The following is a 9,973-nucleotide window of genomic DNA, read 5'->3' on the forward strand; positions in this document are numbered from 1 at the left end:
CTCCTAAATGGTGAGGGTATTCGTTGAAAGACTGGCTTTGTCTTGCCTTCTCACTGATTTCCTATTTTCACGAGCATAAATGAAGATTAGTACATAAGAATCCGTTAACAAAGTATTAATAACCCGCATGATCATTGATATTAATACACACAAACCTTAAAATCATCTGTACTATGCTCCTCCACAAATGTTTTCCCACATATCCTCATGTATGAAATCATAGAGTACATACAACATTCTTTTCTCTTTCGGCATATTCCTAGTACATGTGATCCAACCACTGAACAATTTTGTTTTAAAATCTCTCCAAGTTTTATCACAAGTGCGTAGGACCTTTTTTTTCTTGTCTTCATCTTCTTCGATTTGAGCACACAATGTAGATAATCGGCTATCAACATATGTACCCAGAGAACAATCGGGAAATAGTGAGCCATGATCTTCTTAGACCCAAAAACAATTCAAGTAGTTATCACCTAAATGAGATAGAACATTCAAGAACAGTCCCAAACCGGGGACTATTCAAGACATACTCCTAATGAGTAAGCCCTGAACGGGTATCTAAGCCAATGATGCAAGTATTATTGCAATTCCAATCAATTATATCACAATTAAAAATCTCATACAATTCACAATCATTATACCAACCAGAACAAATAAGTTAATATTGCAAAGAATGGTTTAGATATATATACCACAAGTGAAGACAATCTCATATGCGTACTACCGCCTTAATCGTTTGTCCACAACCAGAACCTCGAGCAACTTGTGGTATTCACTTCCGCATAATTAAGAATCTACCATAAAAAATTACATATATTAAACCAACATAGTTGATTCAACTTAATCTGCCATGTGAAATAAAAGTTGTTATTCGGCATTGCTTATTAGCCAATCATGGTGTAAAACTTGAAGACCTGAAACGAGTGTTAAGCCATCCGCAGGTATTTAGATCTTAAACTAATCCATGTCTTTATTGCCATCAAAGTTATAGTGAAACGCTAAACATCGCCCGCAATTTACCATATAAAGCCCACAATATGATATGATTTGACCATTATGCCCATTTTCTAAAATTGAAATAATCTCGGTGTAAAAAATGTGGAGCCGTACTGGCTCGCCGGGGGAGATCGGAGGCAGGCCGGAGATGCGGGGGACGCCGGAGGTACGTCGTCGTCGACGGAAAACGAGGTAAGTCACCGTTAAAATTCACGGTTTACCGTCGGAGTGGCTCCGACGCCTAGGATGGACGCCCAAACCGTAGCCTGGACGTCCAAGCCAGACGCCAGAACCACTAGAGTGGCGTCCAGCCCAGACGCCCAGACCACCAGACTGGCGTCCTGGTCAGGCGCCACTCCACTGGGTGAGGCGGCCCTGCAGGCGCCAGTCCAGTGGTTGTGGCAGCCCTGGCAGACGCCACCCTTATAAATTATTTTTTTTTTCTTTTTTTGATTTTGTTGTTGTTTTTTATTTAATTTTTTTTTAAAAAAAAAATCGAAAATGATTTTTTAAAAAAATTCGAAATGGGTTTTTTTTTTAAATTAAATTGAAAATTCGAAATAGGTTTTTTTAAAATTAAATTTGAAAATTCGAAATGGTATATTTTTAAATTTAGTTTGAAAATTCGAATTGGGTTTTTATTAAAAATTAAGTTTGATTATATTATAATTATGCTTTTTTTGTGTTAATTCTGTGTAAATATAGAAATTAAATGTATTATCCGTTAAATGTATTTATTGTAATATATAATTGATGCAAGAATATGGTGGAGACGGAAATGATTACAGTGGGATATTTGGACATGATGGTCCATTTTCGAAGAAGCTCAACAGGCGATTGATTGGGCAAAACAGGTTGCAATTGCAGCTGATTTTGCTTGGTAGTAGTAACTCATAAATCTCAACGGATGGTAGAATGGATCGCATTTTGAGATGTGGATCGTTATCGCAAAAGAGAAGAAAGAGATTTTCGTACAACCACTCGGTTTGATACAAAGCGGAAAGGTTGTGGGTGTGAGTTCAGAGTAAAGGTTCGACAACTACGGAGTCGTGACGGTTGGGAAGTGATTGGTTACTCTAAATGGGGGTATCACAACCATGAGATGATAGTATATGAAGAGGGTCATCGACAACTGAGCGGCTTAAGTCCTGCTGCGAAACTAGTTGTGAAAGAAATGAGTGATGCTCAAGTGAAGCCTGCTAAAATATTAGCATCTGTGTTAGAGAAATTTCCAGAAGACCATCCAAACCGAAGACACATCTACAACGTCAGACAGCAACTCAGGTTTTGAACGGTCAGAGGGAAGGAACCCTATACAACAGCGTGCTAATACACCAGGCACAATCACGTGGTTACCTGTTCTGGTTTGATTCTGATACAGCGGAGGTGACTCATCTTTTCCTTGTGCATCCTGATTGTGCTGATATGATCAAGTCTTGGACATTTGTGATTTTGATCGACTCAACGTACAAGTCAAACAAGTACAAGTTCCCACTGGTTGAGATGGTTGGGATGGCTCCAACGAACCAGAACTTTCTGATTGGTCATGCAATCATCAAGGATGAGACGGCTCCAAGTTTATTATTGGGTGTTGGAGAAGCTGAGAAACTACATCGCGCCTAATGTTCATCCAGCAGCCATCGTCAGCGACTGCGAGGGAGGTCTCTTTTGCCCCATAGCAGAGCTGTTTCCCGAATCGAACCACTTATTGTGCACATGGCACATCAACAACTGCGTGAAAGTGAAAGCCTACAACCTTTTTCAAGAAGAATTTGGAAATGGCAGAGAGATTGGTGAATGGTAAGTGGCGGAAGATCCTACAGGCTACCACAGAGGAAGCGTATGAGCGAGCATTGGCTAACTTCAGGGATTCGTACCAGTGGTGTCCGGCACTGGTGGACTATGTGATGCATCAATGGGTCCCTCACAGGGAAAAGTTTGTCAAATATTGGACAAACTAGGTACTTCATTTTGGGAACACTACAACATGTAGAGTTGAGAGCGCTCATAGAGCTACCAAGGACTGGATTGATTCATCGACCGCTGCTTTGGATACACTGTTCGCTAGACTGAACAAGTCAATTGAAACTCAGAAGAACGACATCAGGAACTCTCTAGAGGACTCCAGACGACGACATGGTACGATGTATAGCCATTTATATTTAAGATTCTCCATGGTCGTGTGTCGCACTACTGCTTGGGGTTGATTCTCACTGAGCTGAACAGGGTGAGGGACTTGGCTGACGAAGTGTATGCTCGGTGTGTGTGTACTATTTCAGTAACTCATGGATTACCTTGCGCATGCACCATTCACCGCGTTATTACAGAAGAAAGGGCGTCGTTACATATTGATCAGGTCCATTCATTCGGAGGACGCTTGTTATTGTGAGCATGCAGACACTCAAACGGTCGACCGTGAACAGGAGGAGTTGGAGCAGTTTCGTTCGATGTACGACCGAGTGTCCTCCAGCCATCCTTCTATTATTCGTGACGCTACTCATGTACTTCATGACATGTTCCACCCGTCTACCTTAGATTATGAGGAACCCGAAGGAGTTGACCGTCCTCGAGGTCGACAACGGCGGAACAGGGGTGCGTTTAAGTATATCCGTGGTCTTGGTCGTGGTCGTTCTCGTGGTCGGACATCGTCATCTAGTCGTAGTCAATCTTCATCGTCTGTGAATATGCCCCTGAGAACTGGTACGTTTTGGTTGTTTTTTATTGCACATAGTTTTAAAGTGTTACTCCTGCCTTCTTAACTGTCTATAATTATATGGTGAATAGGAAGAAACGATGTTGATCAGTTTCCGTACAAATGCGCAGTCATGCATTTCGGCCTGGGAGTGCATAGTCAAGCTTATTATCCTTGTACCACGGTTCTCCCTTGGCGGTCGCGTGAGACTGTCACCACACCGGTTAGAGAGCTAGTTATTGCGTTTCTTGGGTCGTCATACAGACATTTCATCCGACTAGACATGTCAACCGATTTTCCAGTGCCACCAATTATACCTCGGTGGTACAACATTCGCACAGCGAGCGTAGAGGGTTGGGATGCGCTATATCATGACCGGATCCACGAATGGAACACCCTAGCTGCATTTTAGTTTTTCATGTTTACATTCTTTATTTGTAATCTTATTTGTACGTTGCTCTTTTAATGAGAACATTAATATTTTATATTGTATTGCTTACTGCATTCTATATGTTGCATGGGTAAGTTGCGCGGATCCACGAACGGTTATATCAAAATTTAAAAACAGCACTGATAATATGTTTAAGTTGGAAGCTAAAAGAACAATCTAAAATGTTACAATCTTACAACATAATGTCCAACATAATGCTCTATAAATAAAATGACAAAACCATCAGTAATCCCTCCTCGATGACGACTCCACTGCGCAAGGGTCTGTTTCAGACTATCAACAACAGCTCTCCCTGTTGCACTCATGCTGTCCTTCTAAAGAGAGAGTTTCTGTACGTCCTGCATGATCTTTCCCATCCACTGCATACAACAAAAAACAGAAGATGAAATACAATAACAACATATAAAACTTAATTAAAAGACAACGATAAATATAATAAAAGACATACCGCTTCCGTGGCAGTAGGCGGTGGCACATAATCATCATCGTTGTGGTCGAGATCTGCGATCAACCTCGGGTGCGAATACCGGTTGAACCATTCCGTGTAGTAATGGTCACACATGGGAGTAACCCCAGAGGGCGGCCGCTGCAACTCCGCAGTCCATAAGCGGGCCACCATCGGAAACTGGTCCCACGTCCCGGTCATGATATCCGGCCATTGCACGACATAGTCCCTCGACGATGCAGGTCGGACCGCCTTCATCGGGCATGCCGGGGGAGGAGGGACAACTTGGACAAATCCAAGTTGGCGAAGACAACGCTGGGGCATGTACGCCTCGACGATCTCACGATACTGAATGAGTCCCGTGTACAAGGTCCTGGGTACCCTAACACTAGGGTTCGGGCCGAAAGGCATCCAGTTCACCTGTACAATAACAACATATAAAATTTAATAACATGAATATAATATGTGCAAATAATAAAATGTGGAAACAATTTATAAACGTTACCTCTAAGGGGGACAGCCTGTCCAGCAATAACGTATCGATCGGAGGCGGTCAACGGACTTCTTCTCCGAGCGCGGACTCCACGCACAAGCACGCGGCATCCCCTCATCAATAGGAACTGGGTCACGATGTGGTCGCAATGCAGGAAAGTACTCGTATATCCAGGTCTGCAATAGAGTCAGACACCCAGTGATACCTGCCGCGTCAGCCCGACTCGCAAATCCTAGTTGGCGATACAAATACGCCAACGTAGCCGATCCCCAGGAAAACTGGCCTACACTGTCGGGGTCACACGCCTCTACTATGTCGCGTGGCCTGAGCTTGTTTCCGCCGCTCTTATCCGGAAACAAGGTACATCCGAGGAGTAGAAAAACATAAGCACTCAGTTGTGCGTCGTGCGTCCTGCGTGCACTGGGGTACAAACACCGCTGCAACACGGATGCGATCTTCACACCTCCGTGTTCCCAAACACCTAGCGCCTCGGTGTACAGTGCAGCCCTGTCCACCGCCAACAACTCCGCCAGCAAATCTGCCTGATCCGCATCAGCCACAGCACAAAGTCGTTTACCCTCAACACGAATCCCCAGAATGGCCTCGACGTCATGTAACATGATCGTCATCTCACCGAACGGAAGGTGGAAAGAGTTTGTATCCGGCTGCCATCGCTCAATGAAAGCCGTGATCAGCGTACTGTCAATCTTATCGTGCATGGTGGCAGGAACGTGATTCACCCCAGTGCCCTCCAGTCGCTCGAACATCTCGCTCTCCGCCGGCCAGGCCTCAGCCCATGTACGCAAAAAGCTACAAGTCTTTTCCCGGGTATGACATTTCAACAACCCCGTAACTGAAGGCCTCTCCTGGTCCTCCCAAATACGGGCAGCTATGTGTCCTAGAAAGCTAGGAATCACACTCCCGTCAACAGGCCCACCGGGCACCTCACTCCTAACAACCCAAGAATCATTACCGGCCCTCGATCGTTTCCTGTTTGCCCCAGATACAGTGGATGTAGATGATGTGCCAGATCTACTAACAAACCTACCACCCCTACCCTTACGCACCTCCACCATATGTGTCTCGTACATGTCATCAACCCTCTGACTGAATGGATCGTAATCATCATACGGTCCACTGCCATCGTCCACATCCTCATCCTCATCTGCGCCCTCCTCCTGCTCCTCCTCCTGGTCACCCTCCTCAGCATCATCATCGTCATCGTCATCCTCATCCCGACGGTGGATCCGTTCTCTACGAGTTGAGGCCGAAATACCACGGGATCTGACATGTCTATGCCCCGACCTCTCCACTGAATAGCTTCTACTAAGAAGCTCTATATTCTTCCCCGCACCATGACGACCCAGTGAATTCTACACAAAATTTTAAAATATATAAACATACAAAAATTTATACGAAAAATAGCTACCACTCCCAAATCAAATAAACTAAAAACATACAAATAATTGTAAACAAAATATAAACATAGAAAAAATACAACGAAATTGAAAAAATTTATAAAATAAACAACAAAATATAAAAACAATTCAAAAATATATTACACAAAAAAAAAAAAACAATATTTTAAAACAAATATAAAAAAAAAGGGGGGGGGCGCCTTGGCTGGACGCCCAGCCAGCGGTGGTGGCGCCAGCTGCAGACGCCGCCACCAGTGGGCTGGCGCCAGCTGCAGACGCCGCCACCAGTGGGCTGGCGCCTGGGCTGGACGCCACAGCCACGGCTGCGGCGCCTTGAATAAACGCCACAACCGTGGCTATGGCGTCCAGCCCAGGCGCCAGCCAACTGGTGGCGGCGTCTGCAGCTGGCGCCACCACCGCTGGCTGGGCGTCCAGCCAGGGCGCCCCACCGCCGTCACAGCGGTTTTTCCCTTTTTTTTTTTTTTTTTTTAGGAAATTGTACCTTGCCACCTTGGGACATCCTTCCCTCCGCCGCCGCCGCCAATTCCTTGCCTTGCCGCCTCGACATTGCCGTTGTTTGAATTTTTTTTTTTAAGAGAGGTTGAAAGAAGATGAGCAATGAGAGTGTGAGTGATGAGAGTGTGAGTGTTTTTTTTAAAGGTCAAGGGCAATTTTGTCAAACCAAGTGAATTTTTTGGGCTTTATGTAGTAATTTGTGGGCGATGTTTAACAAATCCCAAGTTATATTGCCATCAAAGTCCAATGAATAAAAAAACCTTATAACAGCTATATATAAATGAATGTAACAACATTGCTAAAATTTGAGGTGATGATTTTAGTTAAAAGGTTAAAATTTCCACGTTTGTTATGAGTTGAAATTTGAGAAATCGTGACATCCAATCCATAAGTTCAATTAATAACATTCCCTAAATATATATATATATATATATATATATATATATATATATTTCTATTTTTTAACCTTTTAACTCAAATCATCACCTCAAATTTAAGCTCTTCCATCTATTAATTTGTATATGGTAATCAATATTTAGGATCTAATCTCATCTATGTAAGTAATGTTGTTACATTCATTTATATATAGCTTCCAACAAAAAGTAAAAGACCATACACATTTATTTTTAAATTTAGATCAAGATAGCATCTATCTTTATGTGCTTCATATATGTTTTCATTGATGCTAGGCCGCTAGGGTGCAAAAGCTTATTTTGAGCACATTCCATGAACATTATTGTGTCATAGATTTTACATGTATTTTATAATTTATTTAGCAGCATTTTTACAGCAAATTAAAGATAAGACAGTTGAAAAACAAGGGTCAATGTTACTGAATTTAATGGCCAGGATGACGATCGACAGCACGTGGCTTATCTATTTTTGCAAAACCGCTCACATAGTCATACTATGCACTCGATTTCAGCTATATATTTGAAATCAATAATATATTGCAAACCAGCAGCTCAAAAATCAGCAGCTCAAAGATGCAACCAGTTATATATTCAACTAAAATCTGCCATATATATTTTCTAATTAATGAACTAACACTAAACCTGAAATTAAACTAAGTCATTGTTCAAGTTAAATGCTACATTCTATCTACCATGAAAAGATTGAACATAAATAGAAGCAATCTTACCTTAGGTGAAATTGACTTCACAAATTCAACAATGTCAAGCCGAAATCCCTCCTCGAATTATTGTTGCTGTAATTTCTTGACTGGAATTCGAACAATTTCTATTTATGACTGAAATAGGGGATTTCGAACCCTTAAACCCAGAAAAAGACGTAATTCGAACAATTATTGTTGCTGTAATTTCTTGAAATCAACTATTGTTGCTGTAATTTCTTGACTGAAATTCGAACAATTTCTATTTATGACTGAAATGGGACGAATTTCTTAGGGTATTTTGCGTCGCTGCCAAAAACACTAGAAATCCCCCCTCGAAATCCCCCAATCGAACTTGAAGACCGAAATTGAATTTTTTGGGGTTTCTAGGGTTCGAATTCATATGCTTTTGAGTTGATTTTTTGCTCGAAATGGGGGATTTTTGGTCGGAAACAATCAATTTTTCTGGGTTTAAGGGTTCGAATTTCTTAGGGTTTTTGGTCTAAATTGCTCGGATTTGCTGCCGATTATGGGTCTTCAACTTGACTGCGATTTTAGATGTTAAATTTGTTGGGGAATCACAGTTTTTTTGGCCGAATTTGTTGGATTTCAGAGACGAATTTGTGGGTGTTTTGCTGTAGAAATTCACTGGAATTGAATAACTCTTGCTTTTTTTCTTTTTGTTTAGTGAATGTAGACGTACGTGATGAAAAACTAAGGTCAAAAAAACGCAGAATAACCTAAAGCCAAAAGAGTTATTTGCGTCACTTTATTATAAAAAAGCGACGCAAATAACCTTGTTTATAATGTTGTACACAGCTCATATGCGTCGCTCATTTAGTAAAAGAGTGACGCAATTTACTCAATCACTTATTTGCGCCGCTTGTTAACAAATGAGTGACGCAAATAAGTTTATTAATTGCGTCGCTTTAATAAATAAGAGCGACGCAAATGATAGAAAGTTGAAATGAACTTGAGTTTTGCGTCGCTTCTTGAATAATATGCGACGCAAATAACTTAAAAGGATGGTAAAAATAAACATTTGCTTCGCTTCTTAGAATGAGTGACGCAAATATGGCGACGCAAATGTACATTTTTCTACTAGTGGTTGTTGCGAGCTTTCGTAACTAAACGATCTCATAAAAACTGGAATATCAGTTACGACTTGGCCCAAAAAGGTAGCCCCACCGCACACGTGCCACGAACCGAACCGGTCGGGCGGCAGCATGCGCGTGGGGATGCCCCCTTCTAGCCCACAACAATAGGGAAAGCACTTCAAACACCAAAGTATAAAGACACATATTTAAACCAAGTAAAACCTTCCTTATCCCACCAATGTGGGACAAAGAGTTTTCCTCCAAAAATAAGAAACCTTCCTTTGCATTATTTCCAACACATGGCACTAGTTTTTGAGGAACTTAGTTATTAAATTAACGTTGGATCGGATGCTTAATGTTCAAAATACCCTCCCTTCCCACCCCTTCTTACCCTTGGTAGGGTAAAACACCAAACTAATCACAATTAGGTAGTGCCCTAGAATGTCATTTATTTAAAGCTTTGACCTTCCAAATAATAAACACAATATACATAATTTGGTTTGGTTTGGTAGAGATATTAAAATATTGAGATGAAGAATCTATCTTATTGGATAAAGCTTTATTAAACTATTTCCTATGCTCTTACTTTTATAAGTGCTATTCTTTTTAAAAATAAAAATAAAAATTAAGTGCTATGATGAATATTTTTTTATTTTTTTATTTAAAAAAAAACATTATGTATAAAAATTAGAACTCTGTTAGATTAGTAATATATTGTTGGATTAGTCTTGGTGAATATGCATGTTTCGACTAC

General features: G+C 41.4%; 1 long non-coding RNA gene across 1 annotated transcript; it reads right to left on the reverse strand.

Annotated features, from left to right (window-relative positions):
• Nucleotides 1–528: 528 nt before the first annotated feature.
• Nucleotides 529–8,195, reverse strand: LOC110734805. Its single transcript, XR_002513919.1, has 3 exons — nt 8,153–8,195; nt 693–794; nt 529–558 (listed from the first exon to the last, which is right to left on the reverse strand). It is a non-coding gene; the product is annotated as an uncharacterized LOC110734805 (long non-coding RNA).
• Nucleotides 8,196–9,973: the final 1,778 nt, after the last annotated feature.

The sequence above is a fragment of the Chenopodium quinoa genome, unplaced genomic scaffold (assembly GCF_001683475.1).
Source record: "Chenopodium quinoa cultivar QQ74 unplaced genomic scaffold, ASM168347v1, whole genome shotgun sequence".
In the NCBI taxonomy this organism is placed as follows: Eukaryota; Viridiplantae; Streptophyta; class Magnoliopsida; order Caryophyllales; family Amaranthaceae; genus Chenopodium; species Chenopodium quinoa.